General features: G+C 37.3%; 6 pseudogenes; all 6 read left to right on the forward strand.

Annotated features, from left to right (window-relative positions):
- Nucleotides 1-7751: 7751 nt before the first annotated feature.
- On the forward strand, nucleotides 7752-7870 carry LOC137942282 (5S ribosomal RNA; annotated as a pseudogene).
- Nucleotides 7871-8267: 397 nt separating this feature from the next.
- LOC137942246 (5S ribosomal RNA) lies at nucleotides 8268-8386 on the forward strand (annotated as a pseudogene).
- A 3425-nt stretch (nucleotides 8387-11811) lies between these two features.
- LOC137942283 (5S ribosomal RNA) lies at nucleotides 11812-11930 on the forward strand (annotated as a pseudogene).
- Nucleotides 11931-12320: 390 nt separating this feature from the next.
- Nucleotides 12321-12439, forward strand: LOC137942279 (5S ribosomal RNA; annotated as a pseudogene).
- Nucleotides 12440-12824: 385 nt separating this feature from the next.
- Nucleotides 12825-12943, forward strand: LOC137942249 (5S ribosomal RNA; annotated as a pseudogene).
- A 391-nt stretch (nucleotides 12944-13334) lies between these two features.
- LOC137942280 (5S ribosomal RNA) lies at nucleotides 13335-13453 on the forward strand (annotated as a pseudogene).
- The last annotated feature ends 2991 nt before the right edge of the window (nucleotides 13454-16444 follow it).

Genomic DNA, 16444 nt, shown 5'->3' on the forward strand with positions numbered 1-16444 from the left:
AGATGGAGAATATCGCTCAGAAAGACTAGGAAAACATACCCCCTGAAGTAAATCAGGACATTCTTGTGACTGAACTTAGGAGATCTGCCAAAACTAGCAAACCACAATAAAGGTATTCCCATGCACTGAATTATATTTTATTGACTGATAAAGGTGAACTAGAAAATTTTGAGGAAGCTGTGGAAGTTGATGAATCAACCAAGTGGTAGTTGGCCATGAAGGATGAGATGGATTCACTGCTATCTAATCAAACATGGCAGCTGACCGAGTTACCAAAAAGGAAGAAGGTCTTGCAAAATAAATGGGTGTACTGAATAAAAGATGCACATGATGGTATCAACTGGTACAAGGCAAGACTAATGATAAAGGGCTTTCAACAAAAAGAAGGCATTGAGTACACTGAGATTTTCTCTCCAATAATGAAATTGATTACTATTAGACCAGTGCTTGACCTAGTGGCAAATGAAGACCTGCACTTAGAGCAGTTGGATGTAAAGACAACCTTTCTTCATGGTGATTTGGAGGAAGAAATTTACATGATCCAGTCACAAGGTTTCAAAGCACAAGGAAAGGATAAAATAGTGTGAAAACTTCTAAAGAGCTTGTATGGTCTTAAACAAGCTCTAAGACAGTGCTATAAGAAGTTTGACACCTTTATGAGTAAAAATGGTTTCTTGAGGTGCTAGGCAAATCATTGTTATTATGTGAAGAAGCTTGATGACTCCTATATCATTCTTTTACTATATGTTGATGACATGTTGATAGCATGTGCTTGCAAATGTGAAATAGAAAAGTTGAAAAGGGAGTTGTCCAAGAAGTTCGCACTGAAGGATTTGGTGATAAGGATGGCAACTCGTGATAATCAAGGTGGGTCCTAGGTAGTAGAGTCCAATTAAAATAAAACTACCTTTGTCCCAATTACACCCAAAGTCTAACACTTAAAGATAAGTCCTAGCATAATTAAATAACTCAATATAAATAGAAGACAAACATAACTCAAACTAGAACTCTTCTATGACATGACCATAAGATAAAGATGCCAGGTCATGGCTATCTCTGTGAGTCCTTGATCTTTCAACTAGCTCGTGGTTATCTTTATGAGTCCTTCTTGATTTTGCAACTTATGTGATAAGGATGCCAACTCGTGGTAATCATGGTGGGTAATACTTCTTATGTGCTTGGGCCCATCTTGTGAGCCTTCCTTGTTCGTGTGACCCATCTTATAATACTCTTAGATATGTGGGCCTTCCTTGGTCATGTGGGCTGGAACCCATCTTCCAACACTCCCCCTCAAGCTGGGGGTGAGAGAACATCATGAACTCCCAACTTGATACAAATGATGTATATAAACTTTTTGTGTAAAATGGCAGCCCTCCCATCTTCCAACACTCCCCTCACGCTGGTGTTCTCTTCCATGAGGCCCAAATGGCCAATTCAAGGGAGGGGGGGGGGGGGGGGGGGGGGGGGGGGGAGAGTTCCTCCGTCATGGGTTTCCAACCATGATATTTTTTGACAGGGTATCCTTCATCATGGTTTCTCGACCATGATATTTTTTTGACAAGGCCCGTCATAGTTTCCCATTCGTGATATTTTTAGACAGGGTATTAAGTTCCTCTATCATGGTTTCCCAACCGTGATATTTTTTTACGGGGTATCCTCTGTCATGGTTTCCCAACCGTGATATTTCTTTTGATAGGGCCCATCATGGTTTTCGAACCGTGATACTTTTTTACGGGGTGAAATAAATGATGATATGAGAAAGGATATCGAGGCTACCTCTTTTTCAATAATAATGTCCCCAAAGAGATGTAATAGTTGCAGTTGAATATAGCACGACCATCTTCCAACACATATAACACGAACCAAAATAATAAACCTTGTAGAAGGACCTATGAAATAATCATAATCCGATATAAATATTTTTTATTAGATGCAGAAGTTTCATCTTTTGTGCTCCCCCTTTCTTAAATATTTTGATCACATAAACTTATCCACAACATATGGAATAAAATACTTCTTGTACTTGTTCTACTTCTCCCCTTCAAGCTTGGAAGTAATGCCAGTGATCCCAGCTTGAACAAAATATCATAGATGTAGCAATAAGCCAAAATTATAGAGAATAAGCGCTTAAACCAAGGAAAAGTGAGATATTTTTCTGAAATATCAACTCAAAAAGTGACGCAAAACAATGGGCTTAAATTCGGATTTTTCAATACTACAGAATACCAACATGACCTTTGATTATTCCAATGTGAATATATCTTAAACTATAAATCAGATTGACATGAAATTTTTCCTTATGAAACTAGACTTAAAATAAATTTCATCCAAGTATAACTTATTTTCATAAAATATAATTATCAGAAGATAAATAATCTGATAAATTTCAGTCTCTGTCATCTGGCCAAACTAAGTAATGTTTCTTTTTTTTTTCTAGCATGACCATTGACTCTTCCAAGATCAATATATCCTTATAAAAAACTAAGATTGAGAATTGGTTGAATAAGTAAGAAAATAGACTTACATATATTTATTTTGATATATAATTATCCATATTAAATTTCGTTCTTGATATCATAAAATACCCCAAAAGTTGAAGCTTTCTGTTGTAGCTTGAACCTTTTTTTCAATCTAACCTTCGCTGCTTCAAATATCGATTTCTCTTTGTAGATAAATCCGATTGAAAATTGGCTCAATATGTAAGAGAATAGACTTAGATATATATATATATATCAATATAAAGTCTCGTTATTGATAGCATAAAGTACCTCAGAAGTTGAAGCTTTCTGCTGCTGCTCGAACTTCTTTTCCAATTTGACCTTCGCTCATTCAAATATCGATTTCTCTTTGTAGATAACTCCGATTGGAAAAAATTGTTTTTCATTGGAAAGAAAACTAAAATATATTTTTATAAATATATAATTTGTTATATGAAAAAAATCTATTTATAGAGGTGAAAAATGCAAAGCAAACTAAACGTGTAGGAACTGACAAAAAATAATTACGAACCTAGACTTAGGGTTTAGAGAAAAGGATCTCATTATCTATGTGGGTTGACCAAGTCAAGTCACAAAACCTGCTTTGATACCATGTTGAATTTATGGAAAAGAGAAATACTTCATTGACTTCATTAACTTATTATAATCAGAGTACATGAACCTCTATTTATAATAGAGGAAGGTAGTAGAGTCCAATTAATAAAACTACCTTTGTCCCAATTACACCCAAACTCTAACACTTAAAGATAAGTCCTAGTATAATTAAATAACTTAATATAAAGAGAATTTAAACAAAACTCAAACTAGAACTCTTCTAGGACGTGACCATAAGATAAAAATGCTAGCTCGTGGTTAGTTTTGTGAGGCCTTCTTGATCTTCCAACCAGCTCGTGGGTATCTTTATGAGTCCTTCTTGATCTTCCAACTTATGTGATAAGGATGCAACCTTGTAGTAATCATGGTGGACCCTATTTCTTATGTGCTTGGGCCCATCTTGTGGGCCTTTCTTGGTCGTGTGACCCATTTTATAATACTCTTAGATATGTGGGTCTTCCTTGGTCATGTGGGCTGGAACCCATCTTCCAACGGAAACCTAATCAACACCCTACACCAAGTTGGTCCACGATATATTAACTATTGTTTCATTAAGAACAGTTTTGGAAATTTACTCTTGTATTGTGGTTGCCCTAATTTTCTCTTTATAATTGAGGGGCGCCACTATTAGGCTTTTATCGTCACCAACAAGGCGTCAAAGTTGCATCCCGAGAAAGGTTAGAGAAAACACCTGTAAGTGTGTGCGATTTCTCTTGTAAATTATTTCATCATTATAGTAGATTACTATAGAGGCAGAAGATAGGACGTAGTCTCACCTTGAGGAGCATTGGAATATGGGCTCAAGCCCACAAGTTTAAGGCTAGTCAGCCCACACATCTAAGTGGTGGCATATGAGTAAAATAGGATGTTTTTCATAAAGATGGCAGAAAGGTGTAAATACTTGTTCTTTTTATGTCTCTTCTTTGATAAAGTTGTAGCCCTAAGGGTTTTTTAAAGTTATAAATAAAGGCATTGGCTAAGAGGTAGAGCATTGAAGCTCTCCCCTCCTTTCTCCAAAATTCGTCCAGCCTCTCTCTTTCACTTGGTCGGCGCACCTCTCCTTCCCCTTAATCCAAACTCTCTCCTTCGTTGGTTCATCTCTTCTCTCTCTCTTCTTCTTTCTCTTCTTCTTCTTAGTTAATCTAAGTCCCCAGATGGAATCCTAAATTCTACATGGTATCAGAGCAAGAAATTTAGGATCCCACTTGATGAAGTACACAAGCAAATATTTATGAAGTCTGTCCAGAATTTATTCATGCAAGGAGTCCAGCCATGAAGAGATATATCAATTCTAGTTATTATTTACATATTCTTCTTCTATTTGATGAATTCTTGATTTTTGGATTACATCAAGTCAAGATAATCTTCAAATGATAAGTTGTGAAGATTTATCTCTTGTGACTAAGAAGATGGTATAATCTTGATCTTCTTGTAGCTAAATTACATGCTTGATCAAGATTAGTTGTTACTATTGTCTTATCAAGATTGATAACTTGATGATATACGATTCGGGTACCTTTCTGTAACTTGGATCAAGTTTTTATGAGTTGGAATTCCAGTACATGTTGCTGTAAGTTCTATCACTTGGCGATGCTCATGGGTCTTGTTATTTTTCAGGACGACTGTCATATGGTTAAAATTCCAGCATCTACTTACCTCTACTATTTTGCTGCAATTTCCACTCTCTTGAACTCCAACGATTATTTTTATTTAAGTTGGATTGTTTCCATGAGCTGAGAAGTTTTAAGCGTCCTAACTTGCTTCTAAGACTCTCAAAGAAGATTATGGGTCTTAAGTGTTAGACCATGGTTCATTTTGATGTTTGAATTAAGGCATAAGGGTTTAAATCTACTCTCTCTCTCTCTCTCTCTCTCTCTCTCTCTCTTTCGTTAAAAGGATATAAGAAGAATTGATTGATGTTTGGATCCTGTCTCCACTTGACATAAGCACAAATATTTTGATGATTTAGTGCTTTCTCTTGTGGATAAAATTCTATATCTCCCTTTGAAATTGCACGATTTTGTCCATGGTTTCTTCAAATTGCATGAAGTGGAATTTTTTAGAGACACCCCTTGAAATAGATCTCGACAATTGATTTACTTCATGATGGAGATTGGACATACAAGTAGTAAGAGCAACACACTTCGCATTACTACTATCCCATTGAGGGAAATCTCCAATTACCTTAGCTGGTCCCAATCAGTAGGGCGGGTTCTCATTACTTGTGACCTCTCGGTCACTTAAACAAACCCTCTTCTCCAATTGATGAAGAAGAAATCACCTACCTCAAGTGGGTTAAAAATGGTAACCTGGTTATTAGTTGGTTCATCAATAGCATGGAAGAACATGTTGCTAACAATGTGGTCCACTTGGAAACAACCAAGGATATTTGGGATACATGTGCTAAGCTATACTCTTGCATGGCTTCCTTGCAAAAATTATTTGATGTCTTACAAAATATGTTGAATACTAAACAAGGAGATAACATTCATGAGTTCTTGGCCCGACAATGGGAGGCCTTGGCAGCATCCATTTGCTTGACATATATCAAACCCCACCTTGAGGTTGCTAAGACCCACCTTCTTAGCTCCTCCGCTCTTTCATGCTTTGATGACCACGTTGCTATAGATCCCTGATCCATCTCCTACTTTCCCTATTGATGCTCCATTTGCTATGTACTCTGGAAATAGAGGGTACATCATCCTACAACCAAGGACGCCATAGAAATATTAGAGGGGGCCGCACTAGAGGTGGTAAAACGGATCTGACCCATTCACGCACTGAGCCTTGCCTTTCCACCTACAGTGGTGCAAAGAATCACCTTGAGGAAACATGCTGGAAACTTCATGGCAAGCCTAATTGGGCCATGGTTAACTTAGCTTCAGTTAATGTTGATAAAATGGAAGAAAAGGTTGACTCCCAATCCGGAAAAATGACTCTCACTACTGACGACTATGCCACATTTTAGAAGATGAAGTCTCTTATGGAATCTTCCCTTCCACCGTTACCTACTACTGCTACCACCATTGCCTCTGGTATGTTTCTTCCTCTTCCTATTGGATCATCAACTTCGGGGCCTTCGAACATCTATTAGGTAACAAACACATGCTTCATTCCTTATCTCCATGTCTTTCCCATAAATTTTTTACTATTGCTAATGGTACCCAAACCAAGGTGATTGAAAAGGGTTCCTCGTCTCTTACATCTTCTATCCTTCTTCAAGATGTTTTATTTGTCCCTCAATTTCCTTTAAACTTGCTTTCAGTTAGTAAATAACAAAAAAATTTGAATTGCTCTATCACTTTCTCACCCTTGTCTTCTACATTTCAGGATTTAACGATGAAATGGGTGATTGGTGGCGGCCATGACAAAGGGGGTTAGTACTACTTGAATCTTCCTCCATTAGTTGCCCTATCAACCATTGCATCCGAGGTACAACTTTGGCACAACCGTCTTGGCCATCCATCTATACCTTCCTGTTGAATTTATGGAAAAGAGAAATACTTCATTGACATCAATAACTTGTTGTAATCAGAGTACATGAACCTCTATTTATAATAGAGGAAGGTAGTAGAGTCCAATTACAATAGAACTACTCTTGTCCCAATTACACCCAAACTCTAACACTTAAAGATAAGTCCTAACATAATTAAATAACTCAATATAGATAAAAGACAAACATAACTCAAACTAAAACTCTTCTTTGACGTGACCATATGATAAGATATTTTTGTGAGTTCTTGATCATCCAACTGATGTGATAAGGATGACAGCTCATGGTAATCGTTGTGGGTCCTACTTCTTATTGGTTTGGGCCCATCTTGTGGGCTTGAGCTTATCTTCCAACACTTCCCTTTGCTATTTACTTCATTCGTTAAAATCACTCTCTACTTTTAATTGTGAGGTTTGTCAATTAAGTAAACACTATAGAGTACATATTCCCCTTGCTTTACAACTACCAGTGTTGCTCCTTTTGCTTTAGTACACTTTGATGTAAGGGGACCTTTGTGTGTCTCTAATATTTCTCAAGTTAAATACTTTGTTACGTTTGTTGATAATTTTACTCGAGTCAATTGGTTATATCTCTTTAAAGAACGATCTGAAATCTTTACTATCTTTAAAACCTTTCATGCTATGGTGTTAACTGAATTTGGAAACATAATTCAAATCCTTAGGTCTGATAATGCAAAGGAATACTTATCTAGTGAGTTTCAATATTTTTTGTGAGGGTAAGGGGTTTATCCATCAAACATTGTGTGCCTATACCCTCAACGAAAAGATGCTGCTGAAAGGAAGAATCATCATCTTCTTGAAGTTGTGGTTAGGGGCAACAAAACATATTTGCATATACAGTTTGTTTTGTTTTTTAACGATTCAAAACGTTCGGGTAGAAGAGAAGAGGGGAGGAAAAAAAGTATGTTTTTGTTTTATTTTTCCGTTATTAATGCAATTCGGTTCAGCTCTTCAACACGGATGGTGAATGTTTTATTGTTTAATTGAACGACATAGCTCTCCTTTTTAATTTTTTATATCTCAATTTTTTCATAAGATTTTAATTTTTTTAATTTTAATTGATGTAGGGAATGTGGAAAAGATTGACAGAACATGGGGGAAGAGTGCTAGGGAAGGGATTGGTAGGACGGAGAGGGTAACACAAATGGGTGCATCATACCAGCACTAATGCACTGAATCCCATCAGAACTCTGAAGTTAAGCGCGCTTGGGCGAGAGTAGTACTAAGATGGATGACCTCCTGAGAAGTTTTCATGTTTGCACCCCTTTTTTGCGCTTTGTTCCTCTACCACTAGCTAATTTCTCCCTCACAATGCTGCGGTTAGGGGCAGCACAACATATTTGCATATACAGTTTGTTTTCCTTTTTAACGGTTTCAAAACATTTCGGTAGAAGAGAAGAGGCGAGGAAAAAAAAGTAGGTGTTTTGTTTTGTTTTCCGTTATTAATATAGTTCAGTTCAGCTCTTCGACACAGACGGTGAATGTTTTATTGTTTAATCGAATGACATAGCGCTCCTTTTTAATTTTTTATTTCTCGATTTTTGTCTAAGATTTAATTTTTTAAATTTTATTTGATGTAGGGATTGTGGAAAAGATTGACAAAACACGGGGGGAGAGTGAAGTTGGGGAAGGGATTGGTAGGACAGAGAGGGTAACACAAATAGGTGTGATCATACTAGCATTAAAGCACCAGATCCCATCAGAACTTCAAAGTTAAGCACGCATTGGAGAGAGTAGTACTAGGATGGGTGACCTCCTGGGAAGTCCTTGTGTTGCACCCCCTTTTGGCAATTTGTTTCTCTGCCACCAGCTAATTTCTCCCTCATAATGCTACGGTTAGGGGCGGCAAAACATATTTGCATATATTGTTTTTTTTCTTTTTGTTGGAAGACAGGGCCCAAACCCAAACAACCAAAGAAGGCCCACATATCAAAGTGTATTAGAAGATGAGCCCAAACCCATAAGACCAAGGAATACCCATGGATCCAAGAGAAATAGAAGACAAGCTCAACAAATCAAGGAGAAGGCCCATGACCCACATACAGTGATGGCATGATGGTAAAAAAGGGTCATCTCATAGAGATGGCATTGATATAATTATGTTAAAGTTTCAGGGTTAAAACCTTAAACCCGAAGTTCAGGGGTATTATTGTAATATTGTAGTTTTATTAATCTATAAATAGAGCTTCAAGGGGAGGTTAGGAATAATCAATTCCATAACCCTACCTTTCTTCCTCCAGTTTTCTCCCAATAGGTTTCTTTCCCTTTTTTCTCCATGAACTAAATCCATGGACTCCTGAAAATCAACATGGTATCAGAGCTTTGATTTTTAGGATTCCCATCTATGGTTTTCAGATTCAAAGAAACCTGTTATTCTTTTTCTTTTCTTTACTCATATTTTTTTCAGTATGGTTGATTATTCTCTGTTATATGGATTATTCTCGTCTCCTCTAATAACTCGTGATCCCAACAACTATGGTAGCTCTGATCCTCATCATTGGAGCCTCCTCCATCCTATGTTTTTTTTCCTTTCATCGGAAACTCCTGCCTGACGCCGATTTTTTCTTGATTGTGGATCACTTCATTGCAAGTTGTTCTTGTTGCAGAATTTGATCATTGGGTGTAACTAGCTCTTCACCCAGAAAGCACATTACTGTTGCTTCTTCATAAAATCACAGTTTTTCATGTGCGAGCAAGCCAGTAGTCTGAACGCCAACACCGCAGAGATCCCTCTCCTGCCTGAGAACTGCCCCGTTTGCGACTCCAAGGCTTTAGAGGAGGCGTTCACTGTCTTCGACGCCAAGTCAGCGGAGGAAATCCAGCAGGAGGCGCCCAAGGTCGAAGAATTCAAAGCCGAGGGAGGTGACGATGGACGAAGAAAGTTTTTTTCCAAATCTCTGTTTCCGCACTGTTCGGCCGAGAGGGAGATATTGTTGCCGTTTCTCGAAAGCATCTCTCTTTTTTATTTCGGAAAGTTAACCGTTGCTGATCCATCGCTGGCGTGAGAAATTCTCTGCTAGAAGTTACTGTTTCTGCTGCTTGGTTTCCTTCGGAGGATGACGATGCCGTGATTGCCGTTTCTGGACGAGAAAATAGCAAAACCAGTCGGCGTCGGGGAAGAAGACGTTCTGCTGCCACTACTGCTGCTGGCTATCTTTGGAAAGTCCTCTCTTTCCTGAGTTTTTGTTTGGAAGGTTTCCTCCTGAAGATCTAGTTTTCCGTCTCGTCCGCACGGGGAAGAAGGCAGTTTCCCAATTAAAGGTTGTCTGAAGTTAAGAAATTTTAATTGATCAGCCAGCCCAACCCGGACCGGGCCGAGAGCAACTCAGCAAACCGCTGTTCTGTTCCAGACCGAGTCAACTCAGACCAACTCGGGTATGGCTCACCCTAACTCAAGCCACTTAATTTCTGCTTTGGTAAATGTGTCCAATATTTCATCGTGACACACTAATTTTTTTTCCTAGCTGGATTATTATTTTTAAAGAATTGATAGATTATTCCTCAGTTAGTTTATTATTTGGTCTAGATATGTGTATTGGACTATTTGATGGGTTATTTTACAAGGATTATTTCGAGTCGTGTTAAATGGGCCCAAGCCAAACCCATTTATATATCTGCTATTGTGTCTCTTTTGATGAGACATAATTATGGAAGAAGAGGTAGCCTCATACCATTATTTATTTATGTCCCCATCAAAAATATCAAATTTATTTATGGTTGGGAGTCTATGATGGAGGAACTTCATCCCTATAAAAAATATCAAATTTATTTGTGGTGGGGAGTCCATGACGGAGGAACTTCATCCTCGTCAAAAATATCAAATTTATTTGTGGTTGGGAGTCCTTGACGGAGGAATTTCATCCCCATCAAAATTATCAAATTTTTGTGGTTGGGAGTCCATGACGGAGGAACTTTATCCCCGTCAAAAATATAAATTTATTTGTGTGGTTGGGAGTCCAAGACGGAGGAACTTCATCCCCGTCAAAAATATTAAATTTATTTGTGGTTGGGATTCCATGATGGAGGAACTTCATTCCCGTCAAAAATATCAAATTTATTTGTGGTTGGGAGTCCATGATAGAGGAACTTCATCCTCGTCAAAAATATCAATTTTTTTATGGTTGGAAGTCCATGACGGAGGAACTTCATCCCCATAAAAAATATTAAATTTTTGTGGTTGGAAGTCCATGACGGAGGAATTTATTATTATATTTATGTTACTTCCCCCCATTAATATCATATATTACTCTACCACTTGAGAGTCGTTGTCCTGTGGAGGGACATGGTGGTGGAGGTGGACACTTCAAAGAAATGTCTTAGCGGCTAGGGGTAATTTACTTTCACTGATATTATACCAACTAGGCCTCATGAACAAGAGCACCAGCGTGAGGGGGAGTGTTAGAAGATGAAGGAACATTATATAAAAAATATTTTATACATTATTTGCAACAAGCTAGGAGTTCATACTGTTCTCCCCAACTTGAGGGGGAGTGTTGGAAGACAGGGCCCAAGCTCACACAACCAAGTAAGGCCCACATATCAAAGTGTATTAGAAGATGGGCTCAAACCCATAAAACCAAGGAAGACCCATGGATCCAAGAGAATAGAAGACGGGCTCAAGGCCCATAGGCCCACGTATAGTGATGGCAGGATGGTAAATAAAGGATCATCTCATAGAAATGACATTTATGTAATTATATTAAAGTCCCAGGGTTAAAACCCTAAACCTAAACCCTAAGTTTAGGGTTATTATTGTAATATTGTAGTTTCATAAATCTATAAATAAAGCTTTATTTGGAGGCTTAGGAATAATCAATTCCATAACCCTTCTTCCTCCAGTTTTCTCCCAATGGGTGTCTTTCCCTTTTTCTCTATGAACTAAATCCATGGAGTAGTGAAAATCAACATTTTTTTAACAGTTCAAAACATTCGGGTAGAAGAGAAGAGGGGAGGAAAAAAAGTATGTTTTTTGTTTTGTTTTCCGTTATTAATGCAGTTCGGTTTAGCTTCGACACTGACTTTGAATGTTTTATTGTTTAATCGAATGACATAGCGCTCCTTTTTAATTTTTTATATATCAATTTTTGCGTAAGATTTTATTTTATTTTATTTTATTTGATGTAGGGAATGTGGAAAAGTCGAACGGCACACGGGGGGAGAGTGATGTCGGGGAAGGGATTGGTAGGATGGAGAGGGTAATACAATCGGGTGAGACCTTACCATGACTAATGCATTGGATCCCATCAGAACTCCGTAGTTAAGCGTGCTTGGGCGAGAGTTGTACTAGGATGGGTTACCTCTTGCGAAGTCCTCATGTTGCACCTGTTTTTTGCCTTTTGTTCCTCTGCCTCCAGCAAATTTCTCCCTCGCAATGTTGTGTTATGAGCGGAAAAATATATTTGCATATATAGTTTATTTTCTTTTTTAATGGTTCGAAACGTTCAGGTAGAAGAGAAGAGGAGAGGAATAAAAAAGTATGATTTTGTTTTGTTTTCCGTTATTAATGTTGTTCGGATCCACTTCAACACAGCCAGTGAATGTTTTATTGTTTCATCAAACAACATAAGAGTTCTTTTTTAATTTTTTATCTCTCAATTTTAGCATAAGATTTTAATTTTTTTTATTTGAAGTAGGGAATGTGGAAAAGACCAACAGAAAACCGGGGGAGTGTGAAGCCGGGGAAGAGATTGGTGTGACGGAGAGTATAACACAAATTGGTGCCATCATACCAACACTAATGCACGGGATCTCATTAGAACTTCAAAGTTAAGCGCGTTTGGACGAGAGTAGTACTAGGATGGGTGACCTCCTGGGAAGTCCTTGTGTTACACCCTCTTTTGGCCCTTTGTTCCTCTGCTACCAGCTAATTTCACCCTCGCATTGCTGTAGTTAGGGGCAGCAAAACATATTTGCATATACTGTTTGTTTTCTTTGTTATCGGTTTGAAACGTTCGGGTAGAAGAGAAGAGGGGAGGAAAAAAAGTACGGATTTCATAATTTTTCCGTTATGAATGCAGTTCAGTTCAGGTTCGACACGGACGGTGAATTTTTTATTGTTTAATCAAACGACATAGTGCTCCTTTTTAAATTTTGTATATCTTGATTTTTGCATAATATTTTAATTTTTTTTAATTTAGGGAATGTGGAAAAGACCAAAAGAACATGGGCACAGAGTGAAGCCGGGGAAGGGATTGGAGGGATAGAGAGGGTAACACAAATGGTTGTGATCATACTAGCACTAATGCATCGGGTCCCATCAAAACTCCGAAGTTAAGCACGCTTGGGCGACAATAGTACTAGGATGGGTGACCTCCTACGATGTTCTAGTGTTGCACCCCCTTTTTGCCCTTTGTTCCATTGTCACCTGTTAATTTCTCCTTCTTAATGCTGCGGTTAGGGCTGACAAAACATATTTGCATATACAGTTTGTTTTCTTTTTTAATGGTTTGAAACGTTCGGGTAGAAGAGAATAGGGGAGGGAAAAAAGTATGATTTTGTTTTGTTTTCCATTATTAATGCAGCTTAGTTCAGCTTCCTCACGAATGGTGAATGTTTTATTGTTTAATCGAACGCCATAGCGCTCCTTTTTAATTTTTTATGTCTCAATTTTTGCGTAAGATTTTAATTTTTTATTTTATTTGATGTAGGGAATGTGGAAAAGACCGACAGAATACAGGGGGAGAGTGAAGCCGGAGAAGGGATTGGTTGGATGGAGAGGGTTACACAAACAGGTGCGATCATACCAACACTGATACCCTGAATCCCATTGGAACTCCAAAGTCAAGCGTACTTGGGTGAGAGTAGTACTAGGATGGGTGACTTCCTGGGAAGTCCTCGTGTTGCACCCCCTTTTAGCCCTTTGTTCCTCTGCCACCTGCTAATTTCTCCCTCACATTGTTGCGGTTCGGGCGGTAAAACATATTTGCATATATACTTTTTTTATTTTTTAACGGTTTGAAACGTTTGGGTAGAAGAGAAGAGGGGAGGAAAAAAAGTATGATTTTGTTTTTTTTCTGTTATTAAAGTAGTTTCGTTCAGCTTCGACACTGATGGTGAATGTTTTATTGTTTAATTGAATGACATAACGCTTGTTTTAATTTTTTATATTTCAATTTTTGCGTAAGATTTTAATTTTTTATTTTACATTATGTAGGGAATGTGAAAAAATCCGACAGAACACGGGGGGAGAGTGAAATCGGGGAAGGGATTGGTAGGATAACACAAACAGGTGCGATCATACCAGCACTAATGCACCGGATCCCATCAAAACTCCGAAGTCAAGTGTGCTTGGGCGAGTGTAGTACTGGGATGGGTGACCTCTTGGCCTTTTTGCCCTTCTTTCAACTTCCACCAACTAATTTCTCCCTCACAATGATGCGGTTAGGGGTGACAAAACATATTTGAATATATAGTTTATTTTCTTTTTTAACGGTTTGAAACGTTTGAGTAGAAGAGAAGAGGGAAAAAAAGAAAAAAAGTACTATTTTGTTTAGTTTTCCTTTAGTAATGCAGTTCTCTACATTTTTGACAAGGATGGTGAATGTTTTATTCTTTAATCCGACATAAAGCTTCCTTTTTAATTTTTTCTGTTGGAAGATAAGATCAAGCCCAAATGACCAAGGAAGGCCCACATATGTAAGATTATTATAAAATGGGCCACATGACCAAGGAAGGCCCACAATATGGGCCCAAGCCCATAATAAGTAGGACCTACAATGATTACCAAGAGTTGACGTCCTAATCACATCAGTTGGAAGATCAAGAAGGACTCACAAAAGTATCTTTATCTTAGGGTCACGACCAAGAAGAGTTCTAGTTTAAGTTATATTTGTCTTTTATCAATATTGAGTTACCTAATTATGTTAGGACTTACCTTAAGTGTTAGAGTTTGGGTGAAATTGGGACAAGGGTAGTTTTATTGTAATTGGACTTTACTACCTTCATCTATTATAAATAGAGGTTCATGTACTCTGATTACAACAAGTTATCGATGTCAATGAAGTATTTCACTTTTCCATAAATTCAATATGGTATCAATGCAGGTTCTGTGAGTTGACTTGGTCAACTCACAGAGGTAATGGGATCGTTTTCTCTAAACCCTAAACCCTAAGTCTAGGTAAGTAGTTTTTTTTTTCCAGTCCCTACACCTATAGATTTCTTTGCTTTCGTTACCTCTATACGTAGTTTTTTTTTATTGAAAATTATATATTGACGGAAAGATATTTGAGTCTACTTTCCAAAGAAAACCTATTTTTTTCAGTCCATAAACCCATAGTTTTCGTAGCGATTTTTCACCTCTATACGTAGTTTTTCATATTTCCAGTTATATATTTACGAAAAGATATTTGAGTCTACTTTCTAAAAAATAACTATTTGTTCCAATCGGAGTTATCTACAGAGAAATATCGATATTTGAATGAGAGAAGGTCAGATTTCAAAAAGGTTCGAGCAGCAACAGCAATCTTCCGATTCTGAGGTATTGTTTGCTATCAAGAGCTAGAATTTATATGGATAAATATATATATCAAAAGAAATATATGTAAGTCTATTCTTTTACTTATTCAAACTATTTTTTATCTGAGTTATCTACAAAGATAAATCGATATTTGAACCAGCAAAGGTCAGATTTAAAAAGAGGTTCGAGCAGGCAACAGAAAACCTCAACTTACGAGGTATTTTATACTATCAAGAAGGAGACTTTATATAGAGAATTATATATCAAAAGAAATATATGTAATTCTATTTTCTTAAATATTCAACCAATTATCAGTATGATTTTTTTATAAGGATTTATTGATCTTGGAAGGGTCAATGGTCTTTCTAAAAAAATAGGAGAAACAATACTTAGTTCAGCCAGATGAGAGAGACCGAAACCTATCAGATTATTTATCTTCTTATAATTATATTTATGATGAGATTTTATACATGTATGAAAGGTATTTAAGTCTAGTTTCAGACGAAGAAAATGTCATGTCAATCTGATCTATATTTAAAGATATATTCACATTGGAAGAATCAAAGGTCATTTTGGTATTCTGTTGTATTGAAAAATCCGAATTTATGCATAGTGTTTTGAGTCACTTTTTGAGTTGATATATCAAGAAAATATCTCACTTCTCCCTGGTTTGTGGGCTTATTTATACATCTCTATTATTTGGGATTATTTTTATATCTATGATATTTGGTTCAAGCTGGGATCACTGCCATTACCTCCCAGCTTGAGGGGGAGAAGTACAAGAAAGAGATATTTTATTCCTTATGTTGGAGATAAGTTTATGTGACCAAAATATTCAAGAAGGTGGAGCACAAAAGATGAACCTTGTGCATCAATGAAGAAAATTTTATATCGGATTATTTCATGGGTTCTTTTACAAAATTTATTATTTGGGTCATGTTATATATGTTGGAAGATGGTCGTGTTATATTCAGCTGCAGCTATTATGTATCTTTGGGATCATTATTATTGAAGAAGATGTGGCCTCATATCATCATTTAATTTACCCCGTAAAAAAGATCAAAATTGTTTGTGGTTGGGAGTCCACGACGGAGGAACTTCATCCCCGTAAAAAAGATGAAAATTAATTGTGGTTGGGAGTCCATGACGGTGGAACTTCATCCCCGTCAAAAAGATGAAAATTATTTGTTGTTGGAAAGTCCATGACGAAGGAACTTCATCCTCGTAAAAAAGATGAAAATTATTTGTGGATGAGAATCCACAACGGAGGAACTTCATCCTCGTGAAAAAGATGAAAATTATTTGTGGTTGGAAGTCCATGACGGAGGAACTTCATCCCCGTCAAAAAGATGAAAATTATTTGTGGTTAGGAGTCCACAACGGA

The sequence above is a fragment of the Aristolochia californica genome, unplaced genomic scaffold (genome assembly GCF_029961685.1).
Source record: "Aristolochia californica isolate CCGP_79_NKW_82.1479 unplaced genomic scaffold, dmAriCali1.0.hap1 SCAF_9, whole genome shotgun sequence".
Lineage (NCBI taxonomy): Eukaryota > Viridiplantae > Streptophyta > Magnoliopsida > Piperales > Aristolochiaceae > Aristolochia > Aristolochia californica.